A 12,134-nucleotide genomic window follows, 5' to 3' on the forward strand; every position below is an offset into this window, starting at 1 on the left:
GTGCTTGGTCAAATATTTAGAAGAGTGTGGCAAGGAAGAGAACTACAATGCAGGTACAATGTAAAAACCTAGCCCTGGAGTCAGATGACTTTGAGAGGAATTCAGGTTTCATAGCTCAAAGATTGTAAGATCACAGACAATTTATTGCATGTTAATTTACAAGAAATTTTTGTTGAGATTTAATCAAATAATGTGAAATCTCTTCGCAAACTGAAGCGCAACAAAAATATGACATTATTATTAAGAATAGATGTGTTGTTTTTGTGTTACTACAAGGGAAAAAAAAAAAAAGTTCAGACCAAAGAGTGGAAAGTACTGTGACTCAGATTTTGACCAAAGACAAAAGCAAACTTTAAACAATTTAACCTATCCAACAATAGAACAAGCTTCCTAGAATGGCCAAGTCAAGGTGGGTCTGGATTATGGCTGATCTGTGAGGGTCTGAGATCTTCCTACAAAACCAGGTCGGGCAGATAAAAGTCACAAAGAGAGAATGATGGGTTGGGTTTCAAGCCTGAGAAGATATGGAAGATTCTTAGCCAAAAAGCCAAAAATAGGGGCATAAGTAATCAAATATATTCAGGCAAATCACTTAGCTCTTCTGGTTATACTGAGTGTTATGGATTGAATTGTGACCTCCAAAAGCATACGTCGCAGCCGTAACCTGTGGTTCCTGTAACGTGACCTTATTGGGAAATGAAGTCTTTGCAGATGTAAACAAATTAAGAGGAGGTCATTAGGGTGGGCCCTTAATTCAATATGACAGATGGTCTTACGAGAAGAAAAGATGACCACATGAAGAGATAGACACTCAGGAAGAACGCTCTGTTGAGAGGGAGGCAGAGATTGGAGCTATGCTACCATAAACTAGGGAAAACCTGGGGCTATCAGAAGTTTGAAGAAGCAAGGAAAGATCCTCCCCTACAGGTGTTCATGGTAACATGACCCTACCAACACCTTGATTTCAAACTTCTAGCCTCCAGAATTGTGAGATAATAAATTTCTGTTGTTCTAAGTCACCCAGTTTGTAGGAATTTGTTATGGCAGCTCCAGGAAACAAATATACTGTAAGTCATAAAGAGCCCAAGGAGGGATAGCTAGTTCCCTATGACTGAATGGACAACTGTACATCAGCAATGTTGTGAAACAAATATCTTCTTCAAAAGAGCATTTGGATGTGATGATCTCTAAAGATCTCTCCTGACTCTAAGTTTCTCCAAATTCCCATACAGTAAAGTTTCCACACCAGTAGACACACAAGATAGATATGTAGTTTATAGTTAGTGGACTAGAAAGGCTAGACAACATATCTAATACATGCATGCATTTAAACCTCACATGCCTTATATCAGACGTGCTCGGCTTCCCAGAACACCATAGATGTCTACATATCTTAATCCATTAATTCCAGCCTTCCTTCGGAAAAAATATAGGAAGGAGATGGTGATAGAGTAACTCCACAATAGTCATTTGGGGATTACCCACTACAGTAAAAATAGAAAATAAAATAAGAATATTATGACAAATTTGTGGTCTTCTGTCCTACCAAAATATCTCCTGACTAGAGGTTTTTTAAAAAAATAAAAAAACATTGGGGTATATAACTCCACTTTCTGAATTTAGGGCCGGGAGTCATAGAGTCCAAATTATTCAACTATTCGCTGCACCATCATAATAAAGCAAGCTCATGATTTCCCAAAAGATAGAAGGTACCATTGATACATTTTTTTTCTATGAAACATTCACAATCTTTTAGGAAAACTTTTAATAGTACATGATTTACATCTCTGTTTAATCTATGTTTCTGTTTCATATTTACATAGTTTTATATATGTCAATATGTTCTCACTTTTACATAGTCTCTCTCGAATTGTAAACTATGAGAGAGAAAGAGACTCTCTTTTATAGATACAACATGACATAAGATACTTGGAGAATTTTTAAATACAGTAAATAGTGCTTTAGTTAAATGTCATTGTGTTTTGTCATAACCTGCAACTAATAGTGCTTTTCGATCCCCCTCATGGGGTTGTTGGCATGATTAAATACGATAGCTAGGGCAAGGCACTAGCACAGTGTCTAGCAATCAGTAAATCTCCATTAAATATCAGCTCCAGGTTTGATACTGAAACAAGTATTAAGGGTCAATATTTATGCTTAAAATTAAACATGCAAATTTGTAAGATTCTTACCCCTGTAGTGATATGGTGAGAAGTGGCAGAGCACAGAAGTTAACACAAGCTTTAGAGCTCAACAGTCAGAGTTTGGGCCGTGGCTCTTATACTCAGTAACTGTATGACCTCAGGTAAGTTATCTGACTCCCAGATCTTCAGTTATCATTAAAGAATTATTTCCAGAGTCATTAGAGATAGTGTTTATAAAGCACCTGATGTGACAGCCAGCACACAGTAAGCATTCAATAAATAGTAGCAGTAAATCCAAGGGGGCTTCAGTCCATATTGTCTCATCTCAAAGGATTCCTCTAAGTACTTGTCATTCTGTATACAACTCTTATTTTAATCCAATAATTTGATTTCCCCCAGATGGCTATTACATATTTATATAATACCTATATTACTAAAAAAGCACATAATTAATTTTTTTAAAGTCTTCAATGCCCTGATAAGGAAAAGCATCCAAAATTGAAAAAAGGAAGAAACAAAAAAGTAGATTGCAGGTTCTTTCCAATATTTTATGGGTTTAAGATTCACCCGAGGGATTATCCAAGGGATTATCTAGGAAAATATAATTTGATTTACTATGTACTACTGATTAAAAGCCTCAAACTTAGTGACATTACCATGAAACTTGTAGATTTTTGTCCAGTAAAAATGAAAATAAAGTCTGGTTTGTTGAATAGATTATCCCAAAGGTAATGATTTACTGCCCTGTAGGATATTAACCAGAATTTTCTAATGCAGTGCAGCAATCTTATCCCGACATTCTTTTATTAAATTGCTTATAAATGCCTAAGTCCTCAAATGCTTTTGAAACCAGCATAAACATCTTGCTGATTCCTTCTTTAATAAATGAGCTGAATAAAATCTTTGTCATGTTTATTTTATATTTGCATGCAACTCATGGTTTTCATTTTCTTAAAATTATGTTAGCAGCCTTGAGAAAGCTTAGTAGAAAAACTAATTACGACAGTTAATATTTTACGAAGTGAAAAATTATTTAGCAACATAAATGATCACTTTCTAATTAATCTCTTATACCAGCCTTTTATATGTGTTTTCTCATACCTGGGCATTCTTTTGTGGCATGAGCAAGTACAACTGCCACTTGCTGCAGCAAGATAAGTTGGCTGAAGTTCTAAAGTCTCTTATACAGCTGTGTTAGTAATGAATTCAAAAATCACTCTAACAATTGCTATTGGCTTCCCTTTCTTTGCTTCTTCCAATCCTTATTAATGGTCTGAGAGATAAGGCTCCTGTTACCACATGCACACAATGTCTGGCTAGCGTCACACATACGAGATACAGTTTCATTCCAGTTTTCCTGACACCAGGGGAAATAAACAACAAAGGTGGATTCTGAAGCAATGGGCTTGTAGGTTTAGGCCATCTTGCACCTTGTTAACATGTCATACTCATCCACGTAGTCACCATTTGGCAACACTTGGAGCCAGATTTCTGCTTAATAAGTCATGTGAATTATCAAAGGCTTACATCCTCAAAATTTAGAAGAAACAAAGGTGTGGACAGTTCTAATGTGAATTTATTATTGTGTGAATTATTCGAAGTCAAATGAGGCATATTTTCATGGACAAAAAAGATGAGGTATATGATGAATTCCATAGATTCAAAATAGGAAGAACAGAAAAGGTATAAAAGGGAAAGTTATTCTCTTCACAGAAGGATTCTCCACTGTACAAAATAATTCATAAAAGACCTTTGAAGGAGCAAAACTCCCTAATTCTCCAAACTTTTCTTTTTCTCAACACAAATGCTTAAAGTAGTGTGGTACATTAAGCAAGACTTTGGCACTGTTAGTAATGTGCCACCTTAGAGAAACCTATTCATCTCACTTGGATAGGATTTCCTTATCCGAGGAATAAAGAAGCAGGCCTAGTAGGATTCTAAGACTCTAAGTGGAACTTGCTGGTGTTCCATTTAGCAAGTTCCATTTTATGACTTACAGACAGCTTTTTCAGAGGACACATTACATAAAATAATATATTCCTGAAGTAATGTGAGGAAAATAATTGCCAGAGGATGTCCATAGGGTCAGCTCATTTGACTTAAGAAGAAAGGACCATGTCCTGTGATAGATCTACTCATGCTGGTAACTCCTTTTGTCTAACAGACAGAATAGAAAAAGAACACCAAATGAAGCAAGTTTTAAGGGTCTTAATCAGAGCTTTACCAATAACTAGTTGTCTGGTCTTGGGCATGTTACTTTGCCTCTTATAAAATGAAGACTTGAATTAATTCTCTCTTCCAGCACTAATTTTCATTGTCTACTCAAATGAAAGATATTCAGTTAGTTGCAGGGGTAGCTAGATCTAGCCTATATTTTCCATTTACTGGCACTGCTAGTAGGCTTTAGAGGCATGAATCCCAGCTCTGATGCTTACAAGCCCTATAACTTTGGGCAAATCAATTAAACTTGTAGATCCTCAGCTTCTTCATCTGTAAAATGAGAACAAAGATGCTATTTATAGCGTATATTTTAAAGATTAAATGGTTAAGTTATTTAAACTGCCTGATACGGTAACTGGTATGTAGTTTTCACTCAATAAGCAGTAGTTGTTTTCAATGTTACAGTCAAGATATGGTAAGACTTCTGAGCTGAAGAAAAAATTTTGCATAATTATGTTTTAAACTCTATCTTCAAAACTGTGTATGCTCTTTTTGATTCAGTGCAACTTGCTTATAAATTCAAGATACTCTGTCTAGAATTGAAATTAAATTTTGCCTGTCACAATAATTCTGTTTCATGAGTGTACAAAGATTTAATAATACATTTATAATATTTTATTAGCTGCAAATGAAAACACTACATACCTGTCTGAGGCTTTTCATAATATTTTTTTAAGTCACTAAGCTAAATGTTTGCATTGACAATTATATAGGATGACAATAAGAGAGGATTAGGGTTGAACTATTGAAGAAGAATGTTCCCTAAGCAAACTGTAAAGTCTCTTCAGTTGAAATAAATGTTTCAAAATAATGTTTGTATAATGTCAGTATTAACATTAATTCAACGATGTATTATTGTTTATAGACCCTGAGAAATGTGGGTGGTGTGGACTTTTAGAAGTTGATTTGAGTTTCAGTTTTTAAAATGTAAGCATTAAGCATAAGATCTCAAGAAATGTGAAATTAATGTTAGCTAAGAATTGCCCAATTTTATAAATTGATTCATAAAATTGTTGTCCAAAGTCCAAAATAAATAACTCTAAGCTTAACGTTGGTAACATTTCAGCTTTGGTTACTGTACAGATATTTTCATTTAACAGTGTATCAGTAATTTATCACTCTCCAATGCCTGACTCTATTATGGAACTTACTACTGTTGTGAGGGGAGAAAAAAAATCTCTCTTAAGTGCATTGTGTCCAAAGGACATTTAGATTTTAAGACTAAAATAAAACTTCAAAATCATAAAAACAGGGGTAAAAATGACAATACTACAATTTGTTGAATGTTTACCTCTTATTGAGCACTCACTATGAGTCAGATATTAAGTACATGAGCATTTAAGTTAATATTTCCATACTTGGTTAACAACCATGAAAGATAAAAATTATTTTCTCCATTTATCAGATAAGAAAACAAGACAGGAAGTTTAGTTACTTGCCCACAGCTACAAAGCTTTCAAATGACAAGGCAGGGAGTATTTTTTGACCTAAAGTCTATGCTCTCTTTACACTCCTCTTTAATAGATCACAGCAAAGCTCTGGAACCTCTCATCTGCATTTCCACTCTACCCCCATACCTGTCACAAGCTGTATCTTCTGGCTCATCTCTGGGAGAGGAGGGGAAAATGAGAAGAGAGAGAGCTGGGTTGCTCCAGTTTATTTATTTAACTGTGCTAGCATATAGAATGTGATCTTTCCTGCCATCCTGCAATACTGTCTAAGTCTTAAGTCCAGAACTGAGGGTAGAAGACACCTCATATGTTCTACATTCCAATTTCCTACCAGTGTTTGGCATAATCCCGGCTACCACCAAACCCCAGAGAGTACTGATCATAATCTTTAAAAATCCATCCCTTTATTCAACTGTCTTGTGTGCCAGACCTTCTTTTGATGGAGTGTCATGGAGGCCCTAAAGGGAGTGGGAGAGGGCTGGGTGTTGGGAGAAGGCCCCCAAAAATCTGGCCATAAACTGGCCCCAAAACTGGCCATAAACAGAATCTCTGCAGCACTGTGACATGTTCATGATGGCCATAACGCCCACACTGGAAGGTTGTGGGTTTACGGGAATGAGGGCAAGGAACACCTAGCCCGCCCAGGGTAGAAACCGCTTAAAGACATTCTTAAACCACAGACAACAGCATGAGCAATCTGTGCCTTAAGAACATGCTCCTGCTGCAGTTAACTAGCCCAACCTATTCCTTTAATTCGGCCCATCCCTTCGTTTCCCATAAGGGATACTTTTAGTTAATTTAATATCTATAGAAACAATGCTAATGACTGGTTTGTTGTTAATAAATATGTGGGTAAATTTCTGTTCAGGGCTCTCAGCTCTGAAGGCTGTGAGACCCCTGATTTCCTACTTCACACCTCTATATTTCTGTGTGTGTGTCTTTAATTCCTCTGGTGCCGCTGGGTTAGGGTCTCCCCGAGCTGGTCTCGGCACTGGGGAAGGGACAAGCATAATCCTAGCAGTAGATTTAAAGTTGGGCTTTATTCTGGATTTGGGTAAGGGGAAGCTATTGAAAGATTTCGGAGCAGGACAAAACTGGCACCAACCTGTGCAAAATCTTGGTGTGAGACTGCAGTTGGAGAGTCAGGCTCTAGGTGATGCAGAACTGATGACTATGGGTTGGTGGTGGTGACAGTAAGGATTTGAATTTTAGTAAATGTAGGTTCTGAGCCCGGGGAAGTGGTGGCACTTTGTCATTTGGAACTGGATTGGAGGAAGAAGGGCAGAGCTCACATCACTTGTATGGAGAGAAAGGAGGAAAATATCAGTAGGTGAGAGAAGGGGTGATGAGTTATTACTTCATTCTTGGGGCAGAGGACCAAGGAAGCATCTCTGCTCCTTGGACCCAGTTTTAAGTCCAGGCTGAAGCCAGAGAGAAACAAAGAGAAAAAGGAGGAGCAACAAATGAAAGCAAAGGTCATGGGGTGAGGGCACTGCCAGGTCTTATAAAAAGACTGAGAGAAATCGTCATGTATAGTTTTGAGGAGCAAATGTCTGTGAAAAGAGTGCTATTACCCCACCTTCTACTGGGGAGGTAGTGGGAGATTTTCTTTCCAGAAGGCAAGTGAAAGAAGCTCTGAGAAAATCCTTAAAGGTGGCTGCAGGAATGGGCATTATTTTCTGGCAAGATCCACACTAGACTGTAGAGACCACAAGTTCACATTCATCCTGGCTCAGGAGCCAGGCTTCTTGAGGCCATCCTTGAATAAAGAGCATTCTCAGCAAAAAAGCATGTAGCATGTTTGCCTTTACATTCTGCTTCCCAATCTGGGGAAGAAGGGAGGGTTACTTAACATCTATTCCTAGACTAAGAGATCCCAGAAGTAGGAAACTACATCTGCAAGGATTGATGGGATTGTTTTGTGATGTATCTAGGAAGAAAACAGGGAAAACCCCACCCATCCCAGTTTTCCATGACCCTTAGAGGATATATAATACAGTATCACTCCTCTCATTCCTTTGACTTCATATGAAGGTGCACAGAGATTAGCAGAAGAGCAGGAACATCAGGGGATACCCAGACAGCCTGACCCAGGGAAGAGTTTAGAACTTGTCCTCTTGGCAGCAATAAAGATGTCAAAATAAAGATGAACAGTGACCCCTAAAAGCCACCTATAGTCCCTAAACAGAGACTACTATATCAGCAAAGGCTAGCAGCATCAGACAGAAACAGGCTAAACCCGAATGAGGAGAGGACTCCTCTATCACTTGCTATTCAAGTCTGACCCTCCAAAAGGCAGTATCAGCATCATCTTGGAATTACTGGCAGTGCAGAGTCTCAGGCCCCACCCGTCAACCTCCTGAATCAGAATCTGCATTTTGTCAAGACCAGTAGGGGTTTCATATGCATATGAAAGTCTGAGAAACAATGCTGTAAACTACAGCTGTCATCAGTAGCTGTAGCTACTGAGGAGCTTGCTCTCCCTTTCCACTGAGTTGCCTCCAGCAGGCACTGTGAGGACACATAGGAACCTAGGGTCTGAGGAGAGGTGGGAGGGAAGTTCCAAAGGGAAGAGTAAAAAAGAAAGAGTGTATAAAAAGTGCACATAATCCCATTTATTTATTTTTGCTGTTGTAGCCTAGGTTTTTGGTGTGATAGTCAAAAAATCATTGCCAAGGCAAATGTCAAGGAACTTTTCCCTATGTTGTATTATAGTTTTATGGTGTCAGGTCTTACATCTAGGTCTTTTATCCATTTTGAGTTCATTTTTGTATATAGTGTAAGATAAGGCTTTAATTTCACACTTTTGCTTGTGGAAATCCAGTTTTCCCAGCACCATTTATTGACAGGATTATCATTTCCCCATTGTGTCCTCTTAGAGGCTTTGTTAAAAATAAATTGACCATATATGTTTGGATTTGTTTCTGGGCCCTGTACTCTCTGTTCCATTGGTCTATGTCCCTGTTCTTATGCCAGTACCATACAGTTTTGAGTATTATAGTTTTGTAATATAATTTACATTCTGGAAGTGCAGTGACTTTAAGTTTGTTTTTCTTTCTCAGTATTGTTGTAGTTCTTCAGGATTATTTGAGGTTCCATGCAAACTTTAAGATTGTTTTATCTACTTCAGAAGAATGCCATGTGAATTTTGATAGGCACTGTGTTAAATCTATATTTTGGGGGGTAGTAGGAAGATTTTAATAATATTAATTATTTCAATCCATATACACAGGATATCTATCCATTTAGGTAACAACAACAAAATGAAAAGGCAATCTATGGATTGGGAAAAAAATATTTGCAAACCACATAGCTGATGAGGGGTTGATACCCAAAATTTATAGAGAACTCTAACAATTCAATAGCAAAACAACAAATAACCTTATTTTAAAATGGGCAAAGGACCTGAACAGACATTTCTCCAGAGAAGGCATACAAATGGTCAACAAATATATGAGAAGGTGGTCAACATCACTAATCACTGGGGAAACATCATTAAGGAATGCAAATTAAAAACACCATGAGATATGATCTCACACTCACTAAGGTAGCTATTATCAAAAAAACAAGAAATAACAAATGTCGCTGAGGGTGTAGAGAAAAGGGAACCCTAGTTCAGTGTTATTGGGAATGTAGATTGGTAGAGCCATTGTTGAAAACAGTATAGAAGTTCCAAAATAAATTAAAAATGGAACTACCATATAACCCAGCAATCCCTCTTCTGGGTATATATCCAAAGGAGATGAAGTCACCACTTCATAAAGATATCCATAATTTTTGCAGCATTATTTGCAGTAGCCATGATCTGGAAACAACCTAAATGTCTGTCAAAAAGAGGAATGGATAAAGAAAGTGTACCACATGCCTGTAGTCCCAGCTACTCAGGAGGCTGAAGCAGGAGAAACACTTGAACTCAGAAGGCAGAGGGTGCAATGAGCTGAGATCATGCCACTTCACTCCAGCCTGGGTGAAAGAGCGAGACTACATCTCAAAAAAAAAAAAAAAGAAAGAAAGAAAGAAAAAAAGAAAAAGAAAATATGCCACACACACACACAGACACACACACAGAGAGACACACACAGAAGAATATTATTCAACCTTTACAAAGAAGGATATCCTGCATTTGCCACAACATTGATAGACCTGGATGACATTATGCTAAGTGAAATAAGCCAAACACAGAAAGAAAAATATTGCATGATCTCACTTATATGTGGAACCTTAAAAAAAAAAAAAAGAAAACAAGGTCAAGTATAAGAGACAGAGAATAAAACAGTGGTTACCAAGGACAGCAGTGGGGGATAAAAGAAGATATAGGTCAAAAGATACAAAGTAGTAAATATGTAGGATGAAGCCTAGAAATCTAATGTATAACATGAGGATTTCTGTTAATTAAATTGCATGGTATTTGGGATTTTTGCTAAATAAGTAGATTTTAATTGCTCTTATCACACACAAAAAAACTATGTAAAATGATAGATATGTTCATTTGTTTCACTATAGTAAGCATTTTGCTATCTGTATATATCCTATAACACGGTATAAACCTCAAATATATACAATAAAATTTATTTTTATAAAAAATAGAGAGAGAGAGAAAGGCTGAACACCTGTAATCCCATCATTTTGGGAGACCAAGGTAGGAGGATTGCTTGAGACCAGTAGTTCAAGACCAGCCTGAGTGACACAGGGAGGCCCTATCTCTACAAAAAATTTTAAAATAAAAAATAAATTGGCCAGGCATGGTGGCATGCACCTGCGGTCCCAGCTACTTGGGAGGGTGAGGTGGAAGGATTGATTTAGTCTGGGAGGTCATGGCTGCAGTGAGCCATGATGGTGCCACCGCCCTCCAGCATGGGCAATAGAACATGACCCTGTCTTAAAAAGAAAACAAAAATCGATATACATCAAATTTCAGATCACCTTGTAGATAGTGTCAAGGAAAGGAACGGGAAGAAGTCTTAAAAAATATTTAAGAATGAAGTTTTTGGCTGGACATGGTGGCTTGTGTCTATAATTCCAGCACTTTGGGAGGCCAAGGCAGGAGAATTGTTCACTTGAGGCCAGGAGTTTGAGGCCAGCCTGAGCAACATAGAGAGACCCATCTCTGCAAAAGCAAAACCAAAAAAATTTAGCTAAGCATGGTAGCACGTGCCTACAGCACTAGCTACTAGAGACTAAGGAAGGAGGATTACTTGAGCCCAGGAGTTCAAGGCTGCAGTGAGCTATGATAGCCCCATTGCCACCAGTCTGGGTGACAGAGCAAGGCCCCATCAAAAAAAAAAAAAAAAAAAAAAAAAAAAAAAAAAAAAAAAAAAAAAAAAAAAGAAAGAGAAAAAGTTTTCAAATGAACAGTCTTAAGTACTCAAATAAGAGTGACTCAATAATCAAATGAATAAAAATAACATGAAATGTAGCCAAGATGATTTTAAGATTTTTAAATGATATTTAAAATATTAAATAATATTTAAAATCAGTAAGAATAAATACAATCATCCCATATTTATATGTACAATATGTTGACAGTCCTTAAGAGGGTACTTCAACAGTGATTCGTTTAACCAGCAAACATTTATTTAAACTCTTTTAAATGCCAGGCACTATGCTAGGTGCTAGAAATGCAAACAAGACATGGCCCTAAGGGACTTAAAGATGTAATGGGTGAGACAGTCATTCACTTGGCAAATATTTGTTTATTGAGCCAGGCACTGTTGTGAGGGCTGAGAAATAAGAGTGAAAAACACAAGCATAATCACTATTTGTGGCGCTTACATGGTAGGGGAGAAGACAGATGATACATGAGACACATAAGAAAAATGTATAGTATGTGGGATAAAGCTTAGAAAGTAAAGCAGTCAAGTAGGATTGTAAGTGTAGGAGGAGTGTTGCAATTTTAGGTGGGTGGCCAGAAAGAAGTATGAGTTTTGACTAACCCTGAAGGAGGGAGGGAGCACACCATGTGAGTGTATGGAAGGAGAGTATTCCAAGCCGACTGAGCTGTATTTCAAAGGCCTTTATGTACCAAGACCACCGAGGAGGCCATGTAGCTGCAGCAGAAGGAGGACGGGTGATAGAGGAGCTGAGGTTGGAGTGGGAACACAGGCCAGTTAGAGTGGGTCTTGATGGCCACCATGAGAACGTCTGAGTGAGGGAAAATCCCTGTTTTTAAGCAGGGGAGTAAAAGTAATCTGATTCATGTTCTAATAGGATAAAGCTGGTTGCTGTGAAAGAGGAAATTACAAGAAGTTTTTAGATTCTGAGTCTGTTTTTAAGGTGGAGTCACCAATATTTGTTGTTGAATGTTAAAAAAAAAAAAAGA

At 37.5% G+C, this 12,134-nt stretch overlaps 1 protein-coding gene and 1 long non-coding RNA gene across 2 annotated transcripts in view; one reads left to right on the forward strand and one right to left on the reverse strand.

Moving 5' to 3' along the window:
• HMCN1 (hemicentin 1) overlaps positions 1 to 12,134 on the reverse strand; it is a 499,395-nt gene that overhangs the window by 467,654 nt on the left and 19,607 nt on the right. The gene's annotated exons all lie outside the window — the stretch shown is intronic.
• Positions 4,206 to 12,134, forward strand: part of LOC103879076 — a 29,634-nt gene continuing 21,705 nt past the window's right edge. The window contains exon 1 of the long non-coding RNA XR_639500.4: positions 4,206 to 4,287. This is a non-coding gene — a long non-coding RNA (uncharacterized LOC103879076). The remainder of the gene's footprint in view (positions 4,288 to 12,134) is intronic.

This window comes from Papio anubis, chromosome 1, assembly GCF_008728515.1.
Source record: "Papio anubis isolate 15944 chromosome 1, Panubis1.0, whole genome shotgun sequence".
Lineage (NCBI taxonomy): Eukaryota > Metazoa > Chordata > Mammalia > Primates > Cercopithecidae > Papio > Papio anubis.